This window comes from Ovis canadensis, chromosome 12 (genome assembly GCF_042477335.2).
Source record: "Ovis canadensis isolate MfBH-ARS-UI-01 breed Bighorn chromosome 12, ARS-UI_OviCan_v2, whole genome shotgun sequence".
Taxonomy (NCBI): domain Eukaryota; kingdom Metazoa; phylum Chordata; class Mammalia; order Artiodactyla; family Bovidae; genus Ovis; species Ovis canadensis.
The window spans coordinates 78,734,465-78,758,527 of NC_091256.1; positions in this window are offsets into that span (position 1 = coordinate 78,734,465).

The following is a 24,063-nucleotide window of genomic DNA, read 5'->3' on the forward strand; positions in this document are numbered from 1 at the left end:
CTAGGACAAACTACCCAAAGCAGTTCACTATGAGCAAACACACACAGACACACACACCCCACCTCATACATTCTCCTCCTCCGCCCGTGAGAATATGCTATTTATTATATTTGGTATTGTTTTTTTCATTAAGGTATTGCAAACTTTGTTCCATGTCAACAGACCTAATTATAATGTTATCAAAGGCTTAGAAGTCATTTTAAACTTTTGTTTATTTGTTTAGTTTTGGCTGTGCTGAGTCTTCATTGCTGCTCGAAGGCTTTCTCTAGCTGCAGCAATCAATCAGGTGCTCGGGCGTTTAGTGAACTTTTGGTAAATACTTTATGTAGTTGCGGTATGTGGGCTCGGTTATTACAGCTCTGGGCTATGGAGCACAGGCTCAGTAGTTGTGACGCACACACAGGCTTAGTTGACCTGTGGTATGTGGGATCTTCCCAGATTCGTGATTGAACCCATGTCTCCTGCATTGGCAGGTGGATTCTTTACCACTGAACCATCAGGGAAGCCTCTAGAAGTTATTTTAAAATGAACCAAATAAATCTAATGAGTAGTTTCTTACACATTTTTTAGCTGATTGCATACAATGATATGCAAACAACAACACAATAAAACAAATATAGCTATATTAATATTACATCAGATAAAATTCTATGATAAAATAATACTAGAGATTAAAGTTCATTTTATGATTAGAATTAATTTCTTGATTTAATCCATCAGAAAAATGTATTGATATTTAATTTTCATGCTAAGCAAACCGTAACCTCAACAGCAGAAAAAGCAAAGTCAAAACTACAAAGAGACAGAAAAATCCACAACCACAGTAAGACATTTTAACACATTTCTCATAGTATTTTGTAAAACAAACAGGCACATTCAAAAAATCAGTATGGAGATATAAGATTTGAATAATAAAAGTTAAAAATTACCTACTGAACAAATATGGAACACTGCACACAAGTGCAGAATAATGTATGTTTTGTCAGTACACATAAAGTACAAAAAGTTCACTATATTCTAGGTCATAAAAGAATCTCAAAATTTCAAATACTAAAATATATCCTCTGACCTCATATTAAGCTATTGATATAGTTAATAATAACTATTTTGTCATCCCCACATGTTTGGAAATTAACTTATAAATCAAGCATGAGTCAAAGGCAACTGCAAAATAATCACAGTAAGCCTGCTGCTGCTGCTGCTGCTAAGTTGCTTCAGTCGTGTCCGACTCTGTGCAACCCCATAAACAGCAGCCCACCAGGCTCCCCCGTCCCTGGGATTCTCCAGGCAAGAACACTGGAGTGGGTTGCCATTTCCTTCTCCAATGCATGAAAGTGAAAAGTGAAAGTGAAGTCACTGAGTCGTGTCCGACTCTTAGCGACGCCATGGACTGCAGCCCACCAGCCTCCTCCTTTATCACTAGACTTCCCAGGTGGCGCTAGTGGTAATGCAGGGGCCCAAGAGATACGGGTTCCATCCCTGGGTCAGGAAGATCCCCTGGAGGAGATCATGGCAACAAGCTTCAGTATTCTTTCCTGGACAGAGGAACCTGGTGGGCTACAGTCCGTAGGGTCGGGTCGCAAAGAGTCGGAGAATTGAAGAAACTTGGCATGCGCAAACACTCATCATCTAGTGAGAATGAGTGCTAGTCACTCAGTCGTGTCTGACTCTTTGCGACCCTGTGGACTATAGTCCTCCAGGTTCCTCTGTCCGTGGAATTCTCCAGGCAAGGATACGGTTACAATTTTTCTTTTCTCTTGTGATAAAGACTTTTAAGATTTATTCTCCTAGCAACTTTCAAATATGCTGAACAGTATTATTAACTCTGGTCACCATCCCCCTCACCATAAAAATGGGAAGAGGAAGAGGAGGAGGGGGAGCGGAAGAAGGGGTAGGGGAGGAGAAAAGCGGAACTGACAAGATGATTTGATTTCCTAGAGTTTCCCAGGCTGGCTCTCCTATTGGACTTCTCAGCTCTATAACTCAGTAAATCTCCTTTTAAAATGAATCCAGTATTTCTTTTCTTTTCATTTTCATTCATTTCTATGCATATTTTGGTTTCTTGTAAAGTAGTTAGCCTCCAATTAAAATAAATAAATTTAAATTTAAAAAAATAAAAAAATAAAATGAAGCCAGTTGAGCCAGGTTTCTGTCACTTGCGAACAAAAAGAGCCTTGACCCACTCAAGCGTTAAAGGCACGAAGCAGGAAGTGAATAAGAACTCTCTGCTTTCCAGCCTCATGTCTTATGTCTCTCTTCTGTTTCCTGCATTGGCAGGTGGATTCCCACCATTAGAGCCACCTGGGAAGCTGTATTATTTTTATAGTGATTATTGCAAAAATAAACAAAGCTTGGTATATATAGATATGGCAGTGTACTGCCACAAAATATCCAGTGTCTCAAAGCAACAAAAAGAGCATAGATTCTCTCTTGTCTTTCCAGTCTGATAGAGGGAGGGAAAATGATTCCACACCCATGACATTTATTTTAGAATCGCATGATAACTTAATCTTTTTGAAGAACTTATGAAAAAAATTCCTGTTAATACCTTTTACCCATAGTTTTATTGAGTGCTTGTCTTTATTATTAAATGAATTCTTTATATATTCAGTATTAAAGATAATCTTTTATATTGCATGTTGCAAATATTTTAATTGTCATTGATACTTTTGATGTATAATGTTAATTACTCATTTGTTTGTGTGGATTTCTGCAGTGTTGTGACAATGCAGCATTTTAGAAGTAGGTTAAAAATATTAAGCAAATATGCCAAAGTTTAGATTGAGATTGGGTATGAAAAGACAGAATTATGTAATAGATAAAGTGCTCTGCCAGTGGAGTGCTTTAGGCATTCCATCAATGATTCTAAATAGGGAGATACTGCATGTGTAAGAGCATTGAATTTAGAGTCAGAACTGAGTCTCAGGTCTGCAAGATGCTTGCTGTGTAACTTGGCTTGGTCAGTGCCTCTGCCCACTGCCTTGAAAACTGCTACTTACATACAGTTTAGGGGCTTCCCTGGGGCTCCAGTGGTTAAGACTTTGCCTTCCATCCTTGGTGGGGAATCTAACATCCCACATGCCTCCTGGCCTAAAACAGACAAAAAAAATCAGAAGCAATATTGTTACAAATTGAATAAAAGACTTTAGAAACAGTCCACTTTTTAAAAAAAACCTTAAAAAAATATAACTAAAGTCTCTAGTTTATGTGGTCTTTTACCTCTTTAGAAAATAATTTCACTTGAGATTCAATCTGTAGAAAACTTAGAAATGTCAATATTACCAGTTGCAATGCAATCTTAATTTCTCACCTGTGTAAACAATAACTGTCTGGAGCATTCCTTTCACTAGACAGCAAATTTTTCCTGTATAACTTATCTTTCCCTCAGTATCTACACAACTTACTTTTCAAGAAGAAGATAGCTAAAGCTAAAACAATAGCTATTACACCAGCAGAAGTAAGGCATTGCAAAAATTATGGTCTTAATCTATTAATATCTGTCTGCATGTACGTGTGTTCTGGTGCACACACACGTGTGCATTGTTACTTTTATTTTTTAGATAAAATTAGCTTTGTTTCTTTCTTTACTTTTGGCAACTAGACAGGAATGTGAAGCCTGGGCCCTCAAATTAAAAGGCTGGTGCACTACCTGCTGGAGCTAGCCAGGCTATCCTACTCATTTTAGATATGTGGAAGGATTTAGAATTTCACCTAAATGCGAAACACAGACACACACACACATCTGTCAAATAATAGAGGTTTAAAGAGTTTAAAGAGTCTTTTTAAAAAATGTATACATGCAAGACGTGTTTTCTCTTACAACTCAAAGACCTAACTGCCATAAACCAGAACTAGAGCTAGAGTTCTTAGGTGCAAAGTTTGAGGGTTTTTTGTGAAGTACAAACTAAAAACAGGAAAGGAAAAAAATACAGAGAAAATAAGAAAAAATATTACTAATATTACACGAAGTCTTTCAGATAATAAAAGATAATAGGGTAGTATTTCCTAGCTAATTTTGTGAACTCTGTGTAATTCTGATACCAAAAGTGTTGAAGACATTACAAGAAAAGAAAAATTATTAACATTTCTTATAAATATACAAACAATTCTTAACAGAATATAAGCAAATCAAATATAGCGACAGAGAAAAGGCATAATACATTGTTGGTTTAACATAAAAGTTCAACGATGTTATTTTAAATATTAATTAAGAAGAAAAGTTATATAATACAACAGATGAAGAAAAAACATTTGTCAAATTTCAGCTCTAAATTATGATAAAACTCTGCAAAATAAGAATAGATTAAAAAATTCTCAGAAAGGCATATATAAAAATTTCTAACATCATTCTTACTGATTAGATACTGGATGCTCTTCCTCAAACACAGGGAAAAGGCATGGGTAGCCACATTTTTTAAAAATAAGGTAGTTTTAGGCTTACAGAAAAATTGAGGAAGATACAGAGACACCGATACCCCTGGTGCTGACTTACGCACAGCCTCCCCTATTATCAATACCTCCCTCCAGAAAGGTATATCTGTTACAATCCACAGGCCTACAATGACACATGATATCATCCAAAGCCCGTGCTGTACATCAGAGTTCACTCTTGGTGTTGTACATTCTATAGATTTTGATAAAAGTATAATCACATGTATCAGTCACTGTAGCATTGTACAGAATAGTTTCATTGCTAAATATCCTCTGTACTCTGTCTATGCATCCTTCCTCCTTTCCTAAACTCCTGGCAACCACTGGTCCTTTTAATGTTTTGATAGTCTTCCTCTTTCCAGAATGTAATATAGTCTGAAGCATATACTATGTAGCCCTTTCAGATTGTCTTCTTTCATTTACCAATATGCATTTTAGATTCCTCTATGTCTTTTCATAGCTCGAGCGTATTTCTTTTTTGCACTGAATAATATTCAATTGCACAATAATATTCAACTGTGATTCAATGTATCACAGTTTATTTATACACTCATCTACTGAAGGACAAGGGCATCTTGGTTTCTTCCAAGTTTTGGCAATTATGAATTAAACTGCTATAAACATTCTTGTGCAGGTTTTCATGTGGACATAATTCTCAGCTCATTTTGGTGAATGCCTCAGAGTGCAATTACTGGATCATATTAGTTTTGTAAGAAACTGCCAAACTGTCTTCCAAAGTGACTGTACCACTTTGTATTCCCACCAGCAGTGAATGTGAGTTTCCATGGCTGCACGTCCTCAGCAGCATTTGGATTGTCAGTATTTTGGGTTCTAGTAGGTATAATAGATTATAATAGCTATAATATATATAGGCATATTATTTTAATTTGCAATTCCCTAACGCCATTTGATGTTAAATTCATATGCTTATTTTTCATCCATATATCTTCTTTGGTGAGGTGTCAGTTGAGGTTTTCTGTTTATTTTTAAGTGAGGTTTTCTTTTCTTTATTGTTGAGTTTCATGATTTCTTTATATATTTTGAATAATAGTCCTTTATCACATACGTCTTTTTCAAAATTTTCTCCCAGTCTGTAATCTCTCTTCTTAGTCTCTTGCAGGATGTCCACTTTTACGACTTTTATTTAAAGTTGTAATAGAGGTCCTATCTAGTACAAGAAAAAGAGATAAAAGACATACAGATACAAAAGGAAACAATAAAGCTGTCTCTCTGGGTGACATGATTGAACTTGTAGAAATTCCTATGTAATCTACACAAAGTCTACTAGAACTTATAGGTAAATTTAGCAATATTTTAGTATCAAAGCCAATATGCAAAACTAAATTCTATTTTTATGTTTCTAACACTGGAGAATAAAATTTAAGATAGCATTTATAATAACTCAAAATTATAAATACTTAGGAATAATGAATTGTAAGACTCAACATGATTAAACGTACCTCTGAGCCACCAGGGAAGGTGGTTAAATGTACAGTTATCCTCAAATTGTTCTATCAATTTTTTTTTTTGCTGTATCAATTTATTTTTTAATATAAACTTATTTATTTTAATTGGAGGCTAATTCCTTTATAATATTGTGTTGGTTTTGCCACACATCAGCATGAGTTTTTTTTTGACAAGCACACACTGCATTATTTCTCTGTGGTTGCACCGGGTCTTTGTTGCTGCAGTGGGGCTTCTCCAGCGGTGAGAAGGGGTTGCTCTCTAGCTGCAGTCCATGGGCCTCTCGTTGCAGTGGCTCCTTTGGTTGTGGTGCATGGGCTCTAGAGCACAGGCTCCAAGGTTGTGGCACACAGGCTCAGCTGCTCTGCGGCATGCAGAATCTTCCAGACCAGAAATCGAACCCGTGTCCCCTGCATTGGCAGGCAGATTCTTATGCACTGTACCACTGGGAAAATCTGGTCTATTGATCTTTGTAATCACATTCTTAGCAGACTTTTTTAAAGTAGCAGTTGAGAAGATAATTGTAAAAATTTGTATAAGTAATTCAAAGAACCTAACAGAAGCAAAAATTATTTTTAAAATAAATGGTGCTAAAACCAGTGGGTATCCATGTTGGGGGAAAAAAAAACTTGACCTTTACCTCAAGTCATACGCAAACATTAATTTGAAATGAATGATAGTCCTAAATGCAAAAGCCAAAACTATGACACTCCAAGAAGAAAAGAGGGGAGTATATTTGCAAGTTTGTATTGAGTAAGTATTTTCAGAAATGACACAGAAATAAAGCTAAATTTAAAAGAAATAATGATAAATCGAATGTTAATATTCAAAATTTTTGTTCAGCAGGAGACATCACTAAGAAAATGAATATACACACCATAGACTTCCCTGGTGGTTCAGAGGTTAAAGCGTCTGCCTCCAGTGCGGTAGACCTGGGTTCGATCCCAGGGTCGGGAAGATCCCCTGGAGAAGGAAATGGCAACCCACTCCAGTATTCTTGCCTGCAGAATCCCATGGACGGAGAAGCCTAGTAGGTTACAGTTCATGGGGTCGCAAAGAGTCGGACACGACTGAGTGACTTCACCTTAGGCAAGGAGAAAAATACTTGCAACATATATTTGAGAAAAGGACTGGTATTCAGAATATAGAAAGTTAGCTACATTTCAATAATACAAAAATAACCAGCTCAGTATAAAAATGACTAGCAGACTTGCAGATACTTCACAAAGAAGGTCTACAAATGATTAATAGGCACATGAAAATATGTTCAGCATCTTTAATCATTAGAAAAATGCCAATTAAAACTATCATGTGAAATAATTACATGTAGCCACTAGAAAGGCTGGGCTTACCTGGTGGTTCAGACAGTAAAGAATGTGCCTGCAATGTGGTAGACCCAGGTTCGATCCTTGGGTTGGGAAGATCCCCTGGAAAAGGGAATGACCACCCATTCCAGTATTCTTGCCTGGAGAATTCCATGCACAGAGGAGCCTAGTGGGCTACAGTCCATGGGGTCGCAAAGAGTCAGACTAACACTCACTCACTCAGTCACTAGAAAAGCTGAAATGAAAAGACATAATCAAATGCTGATGAATGTATAAAGCAAATAATAGAATATTGTTGGTGGAAGTGTAAAATGAGGTATCTATTTTGGAAACCTGGTAGTTTTTGAAACACTTAAACATACTTCTGCCCTATAATCCAGCAAGTCCAGTTTTATTCAAGAGAAAGAATAATATGTCTAAGAAAACTTGTACAACAATATTCACAGTAGTTTTATTTCTAATAGGTCAAACCAGGAAACAGACTAGATTTCCATTAATGGAAGAATGGATAGACAAATATACAATGGGGCACCACTCAGCTATACAAAGGAATAAATTACAGATGCACACAGCAGTATTATACAGAATGAAAGAATCCTGACATAAGGAAATATATATTTGCATAAACTGGTAGTACAAAAATATTTTTTGATGGTGATGAAAAATCTGACCAAAGCTATTCCTGCCAAGAAGCAATTGACTAGAAAGAGGCATAAGCAGAATTTTCCAGACCCATAAAAATGTTCTATATTTTGATAGGGTGTAGATTACATGAGCTTATCCATTTGTCAAAACTGTATCTTTGAAGTCTATCTACTTCGCTACAGTAAAATAAATCTCAATAAAAAAGGTTTAATAGCACAAACCAAATACTAATGGCAAACTAACATTCACAATACAAGATAAGTTTTTCTGTAGATATTCTACTAGGCAGGCAAGCTGTCATAAATAACTTTCCTTGAACTTCCCTAGGTGGCTCAGTGGTAAAGAATCCGCCTGCCTATGCAGGAGATGCCAGTTCAATCCCTGGTTTGGAAATATCCCCTGGAGGAGGAAATGGCAGCCCACTCCAGTATTCTTGCCTGGAGAATCCCATGGACAGAAGAGCCTGGCAGGCTACAGCCCATGGGTTCGAAAAGAGTTGGATACGACTGAGCACCCTGCAAAAATGCTTGACTTTCCCCATTCCAAACTTTTCAGGATTTGTTTTCCTCTCTTCTTGTCCAGTATGAGACCTATGCAGAACAGAGTACAGCTGACATCCCCACTGGAGGTCAAGATATAGTCAACTTTAGTGAGTCAGTGGAAATGTGAGGATTACATCATTTGTTCATATTGTTTTCTGATTCTACTAGTCTATCATTACAGGCTAACTTCAACTCTGACTCAGCACACTTCTATTATATTACAAAGTATAGTTTCCCAATATGAGCCAGGGATTGGTCACTGACTCTGCTAAGACACATTTCTTCCTGGTCCATAGATTCCTATTCTTTCATGATCACAGTGGTCTTTTGACATGACATTTCTTTTGCTGGAAACTAAGGTCACAAAACATATAATTTGTGATGCAGGTTTTTGTTATTAATAGAACAACTTGTTCTTGTTACTTTGATCCAGCGGTATGCAAGGAGAAATGAACGGCAAGCTTTTCATTTCCTGGATTACAAAAAAAAATTTGACTTTAGTACACTTTCACATTTTTTTATTACATTTTTCATGTTATTATTTACTCATTGTGTGAGATTGATGGAACAGTACTAACAAGTAGCCAATAGCACCATAAAAACAGTGCCCTAGGTTAATAGCATATATGAACTCTGGCTTGGACAGTCTAAAAGGTTTGTTTGTTTGTTTGTTTGTTTCCCATTTTGCACAGATTTAGCCTATAGAGAGAAGATGAGGGATTTGATTGCTGTAATTTCTGAGCATATGCATTGATAAAAGAGACCACATTTCCTACTGGATAAGTTTGACTATGGTACCAAAATACTCAGTATTACAGCAGTTTCCAGGAGGCATTTCTTGTCTTTAGCGCGCTACTTAATATTGTTTAGGTTTTCAGTATGTGAGCAAACATTTGGAGACCTGAATTGTTTTGGTTACACAGTTAACAACCAGATAAATGAAGTGAGTTTTAAAGACTACTTATTCAACTTCCTGTGGGAATGAAATGTTTGAGAGATTCTTGTCTCCTAGCAATTCTTGTATGTATGAGTCTTTGAAGAGAGAGAGAGAAAAAAAAAAAAAAATCACTGAATAAACTCAGGTGTAGCTGACCTGCTGTGATGACCTCTATTAGAGATCTAGCTGGGGAAATTAGATTTGCCTGAAGCTTAACCTCCTGGGAATTATATGCTTGAAAGTTCTGGAACATATTTTCCATTCGACACTAAACACTATGGTTATTATTTTTTTAAAAAATATTTATGTGTCTGGGCAGCCAAAGCCTGATAAAACTGACTCCCAAGGTGTCAACAGATAAGGCTGGGTGAAAGACAAGTAATTCAAACTTCACATCATCTATCCCATGAACTCTGTTCCATGCCTTTCCTCAGTCCATGCACCCCTACATTTTGTACATATTATTAGATTTCCACTAGCTAATATGTTGTATTTATTTTTATAACAGTTTTTAGATATAATTCATATACCATAAAATTCACTCCTTTAGTGTGCACGCATGGTGGTTTTTCATACATTCTGAGAGATGTGCAACAATTACTAGCACCTAACTTTCAAACATTTTAAGCATCCCCCAAAGAAACCCCATTACCTATTAAGCAGTCACTCTCCATGTTCCTCTTCCCCTCCAGCCTCTAGAACTACTAACCTAATTTTCGTCTCTATGTATTTGTCTATTCTGGACATTTCATCTAAATGGAATCATATAGTATTTGGTCCTTTGTAATCGATTTCTTTCACTTAATATATTTCTAAGACACATCCATGTTGTAGCATGTATCACTTCATTCACGTTCACTGTTGAATAATATTTCATTGTATACCACATTCTGTTTATCCATTTATCAGGTTGATGGGCATTTGGGCTGTTTCCATGTTCTGACTGTAATGAATAAAACTAAATATGTATGAATTTTATGAATGAATACATATGGATATTCATGGACAAGTCTTTTGTGAACATCTTTTAAAATTTTCTCTTGGTAGATAGCTATGAGCGAAATTGCTAGGTAATATGAGAACTCCGTGTTAAACATTTTCAGAAACTACCAAATTGTTCTAAAAAGGGACTGCTTCATTTTACATTTCAGCCAGCATTATATGACAGTTCTGATTTCTCCACACCCTTGTCAACACATGCTGTCATATTCAGAATCAGAAAGAAGCCATAAGTTTGAATGAGGACTGTGAGGAAGAAAATAGCAGTTAAGAAGGCTAGAGCTGAGGTGATCTGGACTTAGGTCATTCAGAACTTCCTAGAACATGTCAAGGAGTCTTCTCTTTATTTGAAAAGAAATGTATTACTTTTGAAGAGTTTGCCAGCATGAGATAATGTGATGAGATTTATATTTTAATGAGCCCCTAAAGATGGCTGGATCAACAGGAAGAGACATCTTACCGCTCCCCATCTCCATCTTACCATCTCCCCCGCAGATGAGGGGATCAATGGTAAGGAACAGAAACTATATGGAAAACCAGATTAGGCGGCTACTTTGGGAGACCTTGCTTGAGTTACAGGTGGTGACAACGGAAAGCAAGAGAGGTGTACATGGATTTAAGGGATATTTTTGAAGTTATATCAACAGACCTGATGGTGGAGGATCAATGGTGACAATTGTCAAGGATGACAATCGAATGCGTATGTCATTCACTGAGAAAGCTGTCACAAATCAGGTATGAGACAAAAGTTGTGGTTTAAAGTGTTGTCACACTGAGTTTGAGGTACCTTTGAGAGATCTAATAGATGTCAAGTAAAGTAGGATGCATAGGTCCAACTATGTATCTAAAATTGAATTTTAGATAGCTTGAAAGGTAACCTGGGGGAAAGAATTTTAGTCTATAAAATCTTATAAAGAGAAAAAAAAACACCCTGCTTATTACAAAGAGTATCTTATAAAAATTAAGTACAAGACTATAGTCATTTACAAAGTTATAACAAGTTTTCTAGGCTTTCATGTGAGGATGTAAGAATAAAAGAAGACTATTACAAATTAATACCTAACTCCTTCAGAGAGCTTGGTCAAACTTTTTGACCAAGTTTGGCTCACTTTCTTTTTTTTTTTTAACTTTTAAATTTGTATTGGAGTATAGCTGATTAACTCTGTTGTGATAGCTTCAGGTGGGCAACAAAGGGACTCAGCCTCATATATACGTGTATCTATTCTCCCCCAAACTCGCCTCTATCCAGGTTTTGGCTTCATCACTTTAATCACCCCTGTAGACAATTCCTGCAACTTCTCTTCCCAGCCTGCTAATCTTTTCCTTGTCTGATGGTCAAGGATTTTTGTGATGCATTCCAGAGCTGTGGGTATTTATGAGTTTGTGCTTGGGTCATGTGTGTTTCTGTTTGTGTATTTCACACTTTTTCCTTCTATTATAAACTGGAGTTTAGAGTAGCAGAAGTTGTTATTTACTAAAGAAATTATGTAATCATAAATAAGCAAAAGACCCCTGAGCAAAAAAATTAGAATTTCTTGAAGTAAAACAGGTAAACAGAAAATCCAACAGGTTGTGTATCTCAAGAATCTTTATAGTCGTATTACTATTGTACTTAGACTATCTGCTCACTCACTGAACTCAATTAGCTTTCTGGTTTCCAAAACATCAGTAAACCCTTACTTACCTTATTCTTTGTTAGGTCCTAAATTCCTTGGGAGGAACAATCCCTTTCAAAAGATTCCTTATCAGCTCAGAGCCTCTGTGGGAGTTTGAATAGGAAGTCATAACTCATTTTAAATTATGTCATTTGGATTTATGAATGGAACTCTTGACAGGGTTCAAGAATAGGAAATTTCACAGGAAGCCAGCATTTTAATTCAGCCACGAGATGCGAATAGAGTGTTCTGTTAAACTTCAATATTTGCTAATATTGCTGCACACAATAACTCAATTTCTATACTTTAAAAATAAAACAGCTAAAAGGAAGTTGCTGTGGAAATGAAGTAACAAGTAAGTTCGTCTGAATCATTCAGATAGAGTGAGAAAATCTAGAACTATATGTCAGATCTTCATTCTTGATCTAAAGCTCTTTCCATAATGCCAGACAGTTTCAATAATTAGTAAGACTGTGGTATAAAGACTAGGGGCTGTGTATAAATGTGTTAGATACATCCCTACACAGTGCATCAGAAGCTACCATTTTGTATTTTCGCCACTGCTTCTACCAGTCCCCAAGCCCTTTCACCCAAACTACGTTTGAAATGTCATTCTATTTCATTTCTTTATACTTGTTTGTATTTTTTAAAGGAATACACTGTTGATAAGAATGTCAGCTGAAACAGCCACTATGGAGAACAGTGTGGAGGTTCCTTAAAGAACTAAAAATCGAACTATGATGTGATCATAGTTCACCTGATTCCACTCCTGGGCATATATCCAGAAAATAATTATTATTTAAAAAGATATATGCACCCCAATGTTCACTGCAGCGCTATTTACAATAGCCAAGACATGGAAGCAACCTAAATGTCCATCAACAGATGAATGGATAAAAAAAAATATGATATATTTGTATGATGTAGTATTACACAGCCATGAAAAGAATGAAATAATGCAATTTACAACAACATGGATGGATCTAGAGATTATACTAAGTGAAGGAAACCAGACAGAGAAAGACAAATACCATACAATGTCACTCCTAGGTGGAATCTTATATATGTGTGTATGTGTGTATATACATATATGCACACAAATGAACTTATTTACAAAAGAGAAATAGACCCACAGATGGTTACCAAAAGGAAAAGATAGTGGGGAGGAATAAATTAGGAGGTTAGAAGTGACATATATACAACATTACTATATATAAAATAGAAAACCAGCAAGAACTTACTGTATCGCACAGGGAGCTATACTCAGTATTCTGTAATAACCTATAATGGAAAATAATCTGGAAAAAATGAGCATATATCTATATCTCTCTATATATATATTGTGGAGGGGACTGCAATGGGTCTTCGTTTGTGCTCTAATTGATGTGTATGGGCTTCGTTGCCCTGGTGGATGTGGGATCTTAGTTCCCCAATCAGGGCTCAAACCCACAGTCCCTGCATTGCAAAGCAGATTCTTAACCACTGGTCAACAGGGAAGTCCCCAAAAGTATACATTTCTTGATGCAAATACTTTCAGGAATGGTAATCATGGCTTGGTAGTCAAAAATCCACCTGCAGTGCAGGAGATACAGGAGACACGGGTACAGTCTCTGGGTTGGGAAGTTCCCCGAAGAAAATGGCCTGAAAAATCCCATGGAAAGAGGAGCCTGGCGGCTACAATCCAGAGTCTCAAAGAGTCAGACACGACTGAGAGACTGAGCACACGCAATCCTCCAAATACTTTTATGTGACTCTATGCGCGCCGGAGAACTGATGCGTGTGAACTGTGGGGCTGGAGAAGGCTCCTGAGAGTCCCTTGGACTGCAAGGAGATCCAACCAGTCCATTCTGAAGGAGATCAGCCCTGGGATTTCTTTGGAAGAAATGATGCTAAAGCTGAAACTCCAGTACTTTGGCCACCTCATGCGAAGAGTTGACTCATTGGAAAAGACTCTGATGCTGGGAGGGATTGGGGGCAGGAGGAGAAGGGGACGACAGAAGTTGAGATGGCTGGATGGCATCACTGACTCAATGGACGTGAGTCTGAGTGAACTCCGGGAGTTGGTAATGGACAGGGAGGCCTGGCATGCTGCGATTCATGGGGTCGCAAAGAGTCAGGCACGACTGAGGGACTGAACTGAACCTGAACCTGAATAAATGAGATAATATCCTCATGGAGTTGTTTGGCCACTAGACGGTAAAAGAAAAAAGTGTCTACTGGGGTGGTGAGGAAGCCAGATGAGAGAAAGAGGCACCATGAATGAGGAAAAGTGTAGAGGGGATCAGGCGACTGGAGACAGGCTTCCTAGTAATCTTGCCTGAAACCAAGGCTTTTCTTTTCTTATACAGCACATTCCTCACAAATCTTTTAATCTTTTATGGATTTCCATATTCCAGGACCTCCAGTTAAGAGCTGTCTCACAGGCAACTCAATTCATAAAAAAAATACAGATAAGCTCTATGCAAATATCTCTCACTATGATCTCATATATCATGTCAGATGAAACATCCTTCCATTTAAGAAATATTGGACATTTTGAGCAGATATTATGAGAGGAAATCACAGAGAACCAGAGGTCTTACCCTTTGTTTCTGTTCCCATAACAGATTTGGTAATGATGGAAATGTCTTTTAAGCAAATGAGATTTTATACATTCAGACTAATTCTCCAAGCCAGGCTTCAACAGTACGTGAACCGTGAACTTCCAGGCATTCAAGGTGGATTTAGAAAAGGCAGAGGAATCAGAGATGAAATTGCCAACATTCGTTGGATCATCGAAAAAACAAGAGAGTTCCAGAAAAACATCTACTTCTGCTTTATTTACTATGCCAAAGCCTTGGACCATGTTGACCACAACAAACTATGGAAAATTCTTCAAGAGATGGGAATACCAGACCACCTGACCTGCCTCTTGAGAAATTTGCATGCAGGTCAGGAAGCAACAGTTAGAACTGGACATGGAACAACAAACTGGTTCCAAATTGGGAAAGGAGTACATCAAGGCTATATATTGTCACCCTGCTTGTTTAACTTCTATGCACAGTACATCATGAGAACTGCTGGGCTGGATGAAGCATAAGCTGGAAACAAGATTGCCAGGAGAAATATCAATAACCTCAGATATTCAGATGATACCACTCTTATGGCAGAAAGCAAAGGAGAACTAAAGGGCCTCTTGATGGAAGTGAAAGAGGAGAGTGAAAAAGTTGTCTTAAAACTCAATATTCAGAAAACTAAGATCATGGCATCTGGTCCCATCACTTCATGGCAAATAGACAACAGTGAGAGACTATTTTTGGGGCTCCAAAATCACTACAGATGGTGATTGCAGCCATGAAATTAAAAGACACTTGCTCCTTGGAAGAAAAGTCATGACCAACCTAGACAGCATATTAAAAAGTAGAGACATTACTTTGCCAACAAAGGTCTGTCTAGTCAAAGCTATGGTTTTTCCAGTAGTCATGTATGGATGTGAGAGTTGGATTATGAAGAAATCTGGGCACTGAAGAATTGATGCTTTTGAACTGTGGTGTTGGAGAAGACTCTTGAGAGTCCCTTGGACTGCAAGGAGATCCAACCAGTCCATCCTAAAGGAAATCAGTCCTGAATATTCATTGGAAGGACTGATACTAAAGCTGAAACTCCAATACTTTGGCCACCTGATATGAAGAACCGACTCATTTAAAAAGACCCTTTCAGGAGTTTTCTTCTCACAGCCCCAAGCACGCACCCTGACTTTTCCCCATTCCTCTTGCCACCCCTCTCCGTGCTCTGACACCTGCTGTGTTAGTCCTCCTCCAGCACTCAAGGGGAAGCCACTGCTGCCAGTGTGCCCTGGTCACCCTGAAATACCTGGCGTCTCCCTGACCTGCTGTGGGGTATGCTGACAGTGTGTCTGCAGGTCCTGTCAACGTTAGTGGTCTATGTCTGTATCATTTTTTGCTCTCCTGCAGTTTTGTTCTGTTTTTGCTTTGTCTTATGCTTATATGGATAATGCTTTATAATCATTATCACTTTTCCTTTTTTTTTCCTTTTGGTCATTATTGCTTTAAAGGAGAGCATCCTGAGTTAATAGGAACCAAAAAATATTGATGGGCAGAGGGGATAGCCAGAGGGGACAAACCTTAAGGCATTGTAAGTGACCTTATTTCTGCTTATCTGAGCTAAGAATGGTGCTGATGGTGAAGTTTCATGAGACTTTTGCCACACATGGACGCACCAAAATTTAAAGAGATGGGGAAAAGTGACCCCCTCGATGTTATCCTTAGTGAGGACCATGAGAGCCTCCAGCCTGCCTGGCAGAACACCCCCTTTTATCCCTGGTAGGGGAGAGCACAAGCTTTAGAAGAGATCCACTCCTTGCCCTGGCCCACTGGTTCTGGTTTTCTATGCAGACGGTTTGTTTGATTGCTAGGGGAGGGGGTGGGCATTTTGTTTTTGTCAAAAGTGTAAGCAGTGTAAGCTTTGAGGGCTGCGATTTGGGAGGCATTCCTGAGTTCCCTGAGTCTAGGGAACTTTCCCACCAGGAACGTTCTGAGGGTCTTGGGCAATGGTCATCCAGTGAATCTAGCCCACTGTTCACTGCTTTGTGTGCATTCTCTTTTCTCCCTCTTTACAAGAAAGAAAAAACTTAAAAAAAAAAAAAAAAGTAGATAGTGCTGAGTTTAGCTCATGGACTTGGTTAGGTTGGCTGGGGTTACAGGTCCCCAAACTAGCTCTTGAAGTAGTCAGGGTGAGTGGGATTTAGTGAAGCGGTACTTTAGGTTTGGGGTGGGATTGGAGAAGTGGGGCAAGACCAGCAGCCTCTCATACCTTCTCCCTTCCCCGTCTGAGATCTCACATTCCATCTATCACATGGTTGGTTGTCAAGGAGATGCTGTGGGTACCAGGGAACTCACTTGGCAATCAAAGCATCATGGTTTGAGGGTGGGGTGCTCGGGCTGGGAGAATGGAATGCCATTCCAGAGGAAGAGCCACAAAAATGCCTTAATATGAGCCCATTTCTACCCCTCCTGATGAGTGACTTGAGAGTTCTTGGTTTTCTCTTCTTGTCTGTCTTCCCTCTCCTCTATCCTTCCATGGGTGGGGAAACGGTGTTTTGGGTTGAGCTTGGTTTCCGAAGCACCTGGCCCCTTCACATTCTCAAGTGGCAGTTTCCTTTAGAATGCAAAGTGGAACATCTTTTGGTATCTTTTCTATATATTCTATAAAGCTTTAAATGTGTGAGGGTGTGGGAAGGTGTTTATAAAACACCTTAGAACCTTTTTCCTTAATATCAGAAAGCAAAAAAAAAAAAAAAAAAATCAAACCACAATTAAGATTTGCCTTTCAAACCCTCAGGTGTTACCTCTAACCAGGTGGCCCTGGTCACCATCAGAGTACTGGAACCAAGGAGACCTTGTTCCTTCTGTGAGTTTATTCCAGACTGTTGGAGTGGAAATGAGCTTGTTCCTACTGGAGTTTAATTCCATTGCTTTCGACTCCAGAAAGACCCCAGTGCCTTTCGACAATGGCCAGGGTTTTCTGAATTTTCCCGCCAGTCTTTCCCAAAGGAAACTCATTCCAAATACCTTTTCCACTGAGGTCTTTAAAGGAAGATGGAGTTCTGGTTCATACTGTGGTCTCTTGCAACCTCAGGTCTTTAATGCGATCACTTTCAAATTTAAAAGATCCAGGTGGAAATATTTTAACTATGCTGGTAATAATTCTACAGAATACCTGAATTCTTAACACTGTTGTGTTTCAGTATAAGTGGTGACTTTTTCTTTTTATGTCTTTGATCTGGTTTTGTTCCTGTAATACAGCCACCCGATTTTGTGAGGGGGGGAATAATACGTGGTTTTTGTACAAAAATGTTTCTCAGTGTGTTATTTTGGAAAAGTGAAGGGAGGGAGTTTGGGGAGACTGGAAGAAATTGATCAAGAAGGCCTAATCTCCCTCTTTTTCAGTGAATAAATGGAACATCATTTCTGGAAAAATAAAATAAAATAAAATAAAATAAAATAAAATAAAAAGACCCTGATGCTGGGAAAGATTGAAGGCAAGAGGAGAAGGGGATGACAGAGGATAAGATGGTTACATGACATCACTTACTCAAGGGACATGAGTTTGAGTAAACTTCGGAAGTTGGTGATGGACAGGGAGGCCTGGCATGCTGCCATCCATAGGGTCACAAAAAGTCAGACACGACTGAGCTGTGCTGAACTGATCTGATGATTTAACTCTGCATCACTGACATGTGAAACATGTTCAACTATTAGAAGGATGAAATTAAAGAGAAAGTGGAGTAGATAAAAAATATTCATCTCTCTAAAAAGAAATAATACAAATTAACTTACAAAACAGAAACAGACTCACAGACTTAGAGGAGGAACTTATGGCTGCCAGGGGGAAGGATGGAGGGAAGGGATAGTTAGGGAGTTTGGGATGGACATGTACACACTGCAATATTTAAAATGGATAACCAACTAGGCCCTATGGTATAGCACATGTAATTCTACTCAGCGTTATGTGGCAGTCTGGATGGGAGGGGAGTTTGGGAGAGAATGGATACATGCATATGTAAGGCTGAATCCCTTTGCTGTTCACCTAGAACTGTCACAACATTGTTAATTTGCTATATCTCAACACAAAATAAAAAGAAAAAGATTTATTCATCTGGAGTCACTGATGGCATTATTGTTAAATAATTTTTTATTTGTTTATTTTTAAATTTTCATTGGAGTACAGTTGATTTACAATGTTGTGTTAATTTCATGGTACAGCAAAGTAAATCAGTTATACACATAGTATATCATCTCTTTTTCAGATTTGTTTCCCATATAGGCCATTACAGAGTACTGAGTAGAGTTCCCTGTGCTAAATGGTAAGTTCTAATCAGTTATCTATTTCATATATAGCAGTGTGTACGTCTCAGTCGCAATCTCCCAATTTATCCCTCTCCTCTTCTCCCGACGGTAACCGCAAGTTTACTGTTAAATAATTTGAAAATAATTCCAAATGATCAGTAATTACTGAGCTGGAATATTCAGGAGTTGCCTAGTGTCTTTTCACATCTCAAAGTTGACCATAGCCATTGAGTAAATAATACATTAATAATACATTTTTACTTATTCATAGTATTATAAGGTCAATAATACTATATAGTGTTATGAAGTTTCTGCCTTATTTTTTAAAAAGATTCCTGTTGATTGTCTCTGAATTGTCTCATTGCTCTTTTCCTTCCTTCTCTTCCCTTTCTTCTCCTTCCAATTTACTCCCTCTCCATTTCTCCTCCTCTTTTTTCTTGAACTGATTTACTCTTGCAATCACACTACGTCAAGTTATTTGTCTATTCATAGATTCTTATTTATTTTTTCCCCTTCTTGTGTGTAGAAAATATTCTATGTGGAAGATAGTAAAATAAAGAAAACACCTTTTATTTTTATTACAGCTTTATAAAAAATCATGAATATTCTTATTTCATGAGTCTTCATGTTACAATGCAAGCAAGGGTGTTATTGTCTAATGAGTTTGTAACACTTTAGCACAATCCATAGATATCTATTCTACAAATAGTACATGATAGATCAAGACAATCTTAATTGCAATGTTATATAATTATTGCATGATATTCAAAGCATAGAAATGTAGGTCATAATGCTGGACTTTGGTCAACACACCTGCAAATCTTGTTGTGTATCAAAGCGTGACAAAGACTAGTTCATTCCAGTCATTTTAACTTGTTACCAGGTTATTGTTTTAAGGACAGTTAGACTGAAGGAAATGTGTAGAGATTTATCATGCATATAAGATGTTATTGCTCTGTTCATTTTTATTCATACTCTCCAGCTCTTCTCCACATTATCTTTAGGACTGTAGATATCCATATCCCCAAATTCACACCATAGACTACAAGCTGACCAGTGTAACTAAAGATGCTATCATGTTTACTGAGCTCAATTAAAAAATATTTTAAGACAATATCTCTCATGCTGTTTTTGTGCTTCCCAGGTAAGATTTTATCTGTTTGATGACATTCAATTTATACAATTTGAACTGATTATATTTTTGGGAAATCTCTAGACACAGCTATAATGTGATAAAATTCCAAGAATTCTCAACTTCCTCTACATTTCAAATCCCTTTTCTCCTTAACCCTGGCTTATAGCAGACACCATTTCAAGAATATTAGAAACTCTTGAGTCTGTACTCCTAAGAGTCCTATTACATTGAGTGTTATCTTTTAGAGACTTAGAGGGATATTTGATTCTTGAATAGTTACCTAATACTCCAGATCTTGAAGATTATCAACTCAATGTTATTTAATTAGTCTTTTCAAGTATATTAGTTTTATAAAATGTAGGCAATTTCACTAAACTATACAAAATTACAAGTATTTAAATATTACAGTGTATAAGAGCCTTTCAGCCTCCTCTGTCCATGGAATTCTCCAGGCAAGAATACTGGAGTGGGTGGCTACTCCATTCTCCAGGGAATCTTCCTGACTCAGGGATTGAACCCTGGTCTCCTGCACTGCAGGTAAATTTTTTACTGTCTGAGCCACCAGGGAAGGTGACATAAATATAAGCATATATATTATGTATGTATTTTACATATGTATTTAATAAATATATACATAATAAATGTATACATATTTCCAGTTTTATTGAGATATCCTCAAAGATGTTGCTGTTAAAGTGCTGAACTCAATATGCCAGCAAATTTGGAAAACTCAGCAGTGGCCACAGGACTAGAAAAGGTCAGTTTTCATTCCAATCCCAAAGAAAGGCAATGCCAAAGAAAGTTCAAAGTACTGCACAATGGCACTTTTCTCACATGCTAGCAAAGTAATGCTCAAAATTCTCCCAAGCTAGGTTTTAGTACTGTGTAAATCGAGAACTTCCAGATGTTCAAGCTGGATTTAGAAAAGGCAGAGGAACCAGAGATCAAATTGTCAATATTCGTTGGATCATAGAAGAAGCAAGAGAATTCCAGAAAACCATCTATTTCTGCTTCATTGACTACACTAAAGCCTTTGACTGTGTGGATCACAACAAACTGTGGAAAATTGTTCAAGAGATAGAATACCAGACCACCTGACCCACCTCCTGAGAAATCTGTCTGCAGGTCAAGAAATAAGAGTGAGAACTCTACATGGCACAACAGTCTGATTCCAAGTAGTGAAAGGAGTACGTCAAGGCTATATATTGTCACCCTACTTATTTAACTTATATGCAGAGTACTTCAAGCAAAATGCCAGGCTGGATGAAGCACAAGCTGGAATCAGGAATGCAGGGAGAAATATCAATAACCTCAGATATGCAGATGACACCATCTTTATGGCAGAAAGCAAACAAGAAACTAAAGAACCTCTTGATGAAAGTGAAAGAGGAGAGTGAAAAAGTTGGCTTAAAACTCAGCATTTAGAAAACTAAGATCATGGCATCTGGTCCCATCACTTCATGCCAAATAGATGGGGAAACAATGGAAACACTGAGAGACTTTATTTTGGGGGGCTTCAAAATCACTACAGATGCTGACTGCAGCCATGAAATTAAAAGATGCTTGCTCCTTGGAAAAAAATCTATGACCAACCTAGAGAGCATATTAAAAAGCTGAGACATTACTTTGCCAACAAAGGTATGTCTAGTCAAAGCTATGGTTTTTCCAGTAGTCATGTACAGATGTGAGAGTTGGACTATAAGGAATGCTGAGTGCCAAATAATTGTGCTTTTGAACTGTGGTGTTGAAGACTCTTGAGAGTCCCTTGGACTGCAAGGAGATCCAACCAGTCCATCCTAAAGGAAATCAGTCCTGAATGTTCATTGGAAGGATGGATGCTGAAACTGAAACTCCAATATTTTGGCCACTTGATGCGCAGCACTGACTCATTTGAAAAGACCCTGATGCTGGGAAAGATTGAAGGCAAGAGGAGAAGGGGACGACAGAGGATGAGATGGTTGGATGGCATCACCGACTCGATGGATGTGAGTTTCAGTAGGATCTGGGAGTTGATCGTGGACAGGGCAGCCTGGCATGATGCAGTCTATGGGGTCACAAAGATTAGGACACGACTGAGCCACTGAAGTGAACTGCACTGAACTGAAATCACCGCAGGTGGTGACTGCAGCCATGAAATTAAAAGATGCTTGCTTCTTGGAAGACAAGCAATGACAAACCTAGACAGCTTATTAAAAAGCAGAGACATTACTTTGCTAATAAAGATCCAGATAGTCAAAGCTGTGTTTTTTCCCAGTACTTCTGTATGGATATGAGAGTTGGACCATAAAGAAAGCTGAGCATTGAAGAATTGCTGCTTTTGAACTGTGTTGTTGGAGAAGATTCCTGGGAATCTGTTGGACTGCAAGGAGATCAAACCAGTCAATCCTAAAGGAAATCACTTCTGAATAGTCATTAGAAGGACTGATTCTGGAGCTAAATCTCCAATACTTTGGTGACCTGATGCGAAGAACTGACTCACTTGAAAAGACTCTGATGCTGGGTAATATTGAAGGCAGGAGGAGAAGGGGATGGCAAAGGATGAAATGGTTGGATGGCATCACCCACTCGATGGACATGAGTTTGAGTAAGCTCTGGGAGTTGGTGATGGACAGGGAAACCTGGCGTACTGCAGTCCCTGGGGTCACAAAGAGTCGAACACGACTGAGCGACTGAACTAACAGCTTTAAGCTGTACAACATGGTAATTTGGTTACATACATCATGAAATGATTACCACAATAGGTTTAGTGAGCACTCATCATCTCACATAGAAACAACATCAAAGAAATAAGAAAAAAAATGTTCCCTATGATGAAAATTTTTAGGATTTATTATGTTTTAATATAAAATAAATGTACCATGCAACATTAAAATTATTTATTAAAAATTGTTCTTTGATTGCCTTCTGGAGTCTAAACAAGCCCACACAGTTGAACAGTGGAATAAAATAAAAAGGAATATAAATAAATGAGAAGAAATTATGAAACATGGCTGGTACATCAAAAGAAGAAGAATTAAATTTAGTTAGTTAAAAACATATTGGAACTTCCCTGATGGTCTAGTGGTTCAGTTCAGTTCAGTTCAGTCACTCAGTCGTGTCCGACTCTTTGCGACCCCATGAATCACAGCACGCCAGGCCTCCCTGTCCATCACCAACTCCCGGAGTTCACTCAAACTCAGGTCCATCGAGTCGGTGATGCCATCCAGCCATCTCAGCCTCTGTCATCCCCTTTTCCTCTTGCCCCCAATCCCTCCCAGCATCAGAGTCTTTTCCAATGAGTCAACTCTTCACATGAGGTGGCCAAAGTAGTGGAGTTTTGGCTTTAGCATCATTCCTTCCAATGAACACCCAGGGCTGATCTCCTTCAGAATGGACTGGTTGCATCTCCTTGCAGTCTGAGGGACTCTCAAGAGTCTCTCCAACACCACAGTTCAAAAGCATCAATTATTCAGCACTCAGCCTTCTTCACAGTCCAACTCTCACATCCACACATGACCACAGGAAAAACCATAGATTTGACTAGATGGACCTTTGTTGGCAAAGTAATATCTCTGCATTTGAATATGCTATCTAGGTTGGTCATAACTTTTCTTCCAAGGAGTAAGTGTCTTTTAATTTCATGGCTGCAATCCCCATCTGCAGTGATTTTGAGTCTAGTGGTTAAGATTCCAAATTTCCTCTGTACCTGGCATGGTTTTGATCCCTGGTCAGAGAACTGAGTTATCCCTCATGCCTCATGGCATGGCTTTAAAAAAAAAAAAGAAAGAACAAAAATCAGTGATCACTGACTAATTAGGTTGGAGTCACCACATAGTCCATCAATTTGTTTTCTTTACTTTATTACACTATTAATATAACAACAAAACTTGAATGGAGAGGAAGTTATTACCGGCAAAACATAGAAACACATACACAAGAAATGCCCCAATAAAGTGCCTACCTGACCTAGATTGAAAAATGCTGGAAGATACTGATGATGTAGTCTCTTTATACTCCTCACTTGCCCTGCAGACCAAAAGAATACTTCACCTGGGATATATCTTAAATCTCCTTTTTGATGGCATATTTGAGGAATGTCAGGA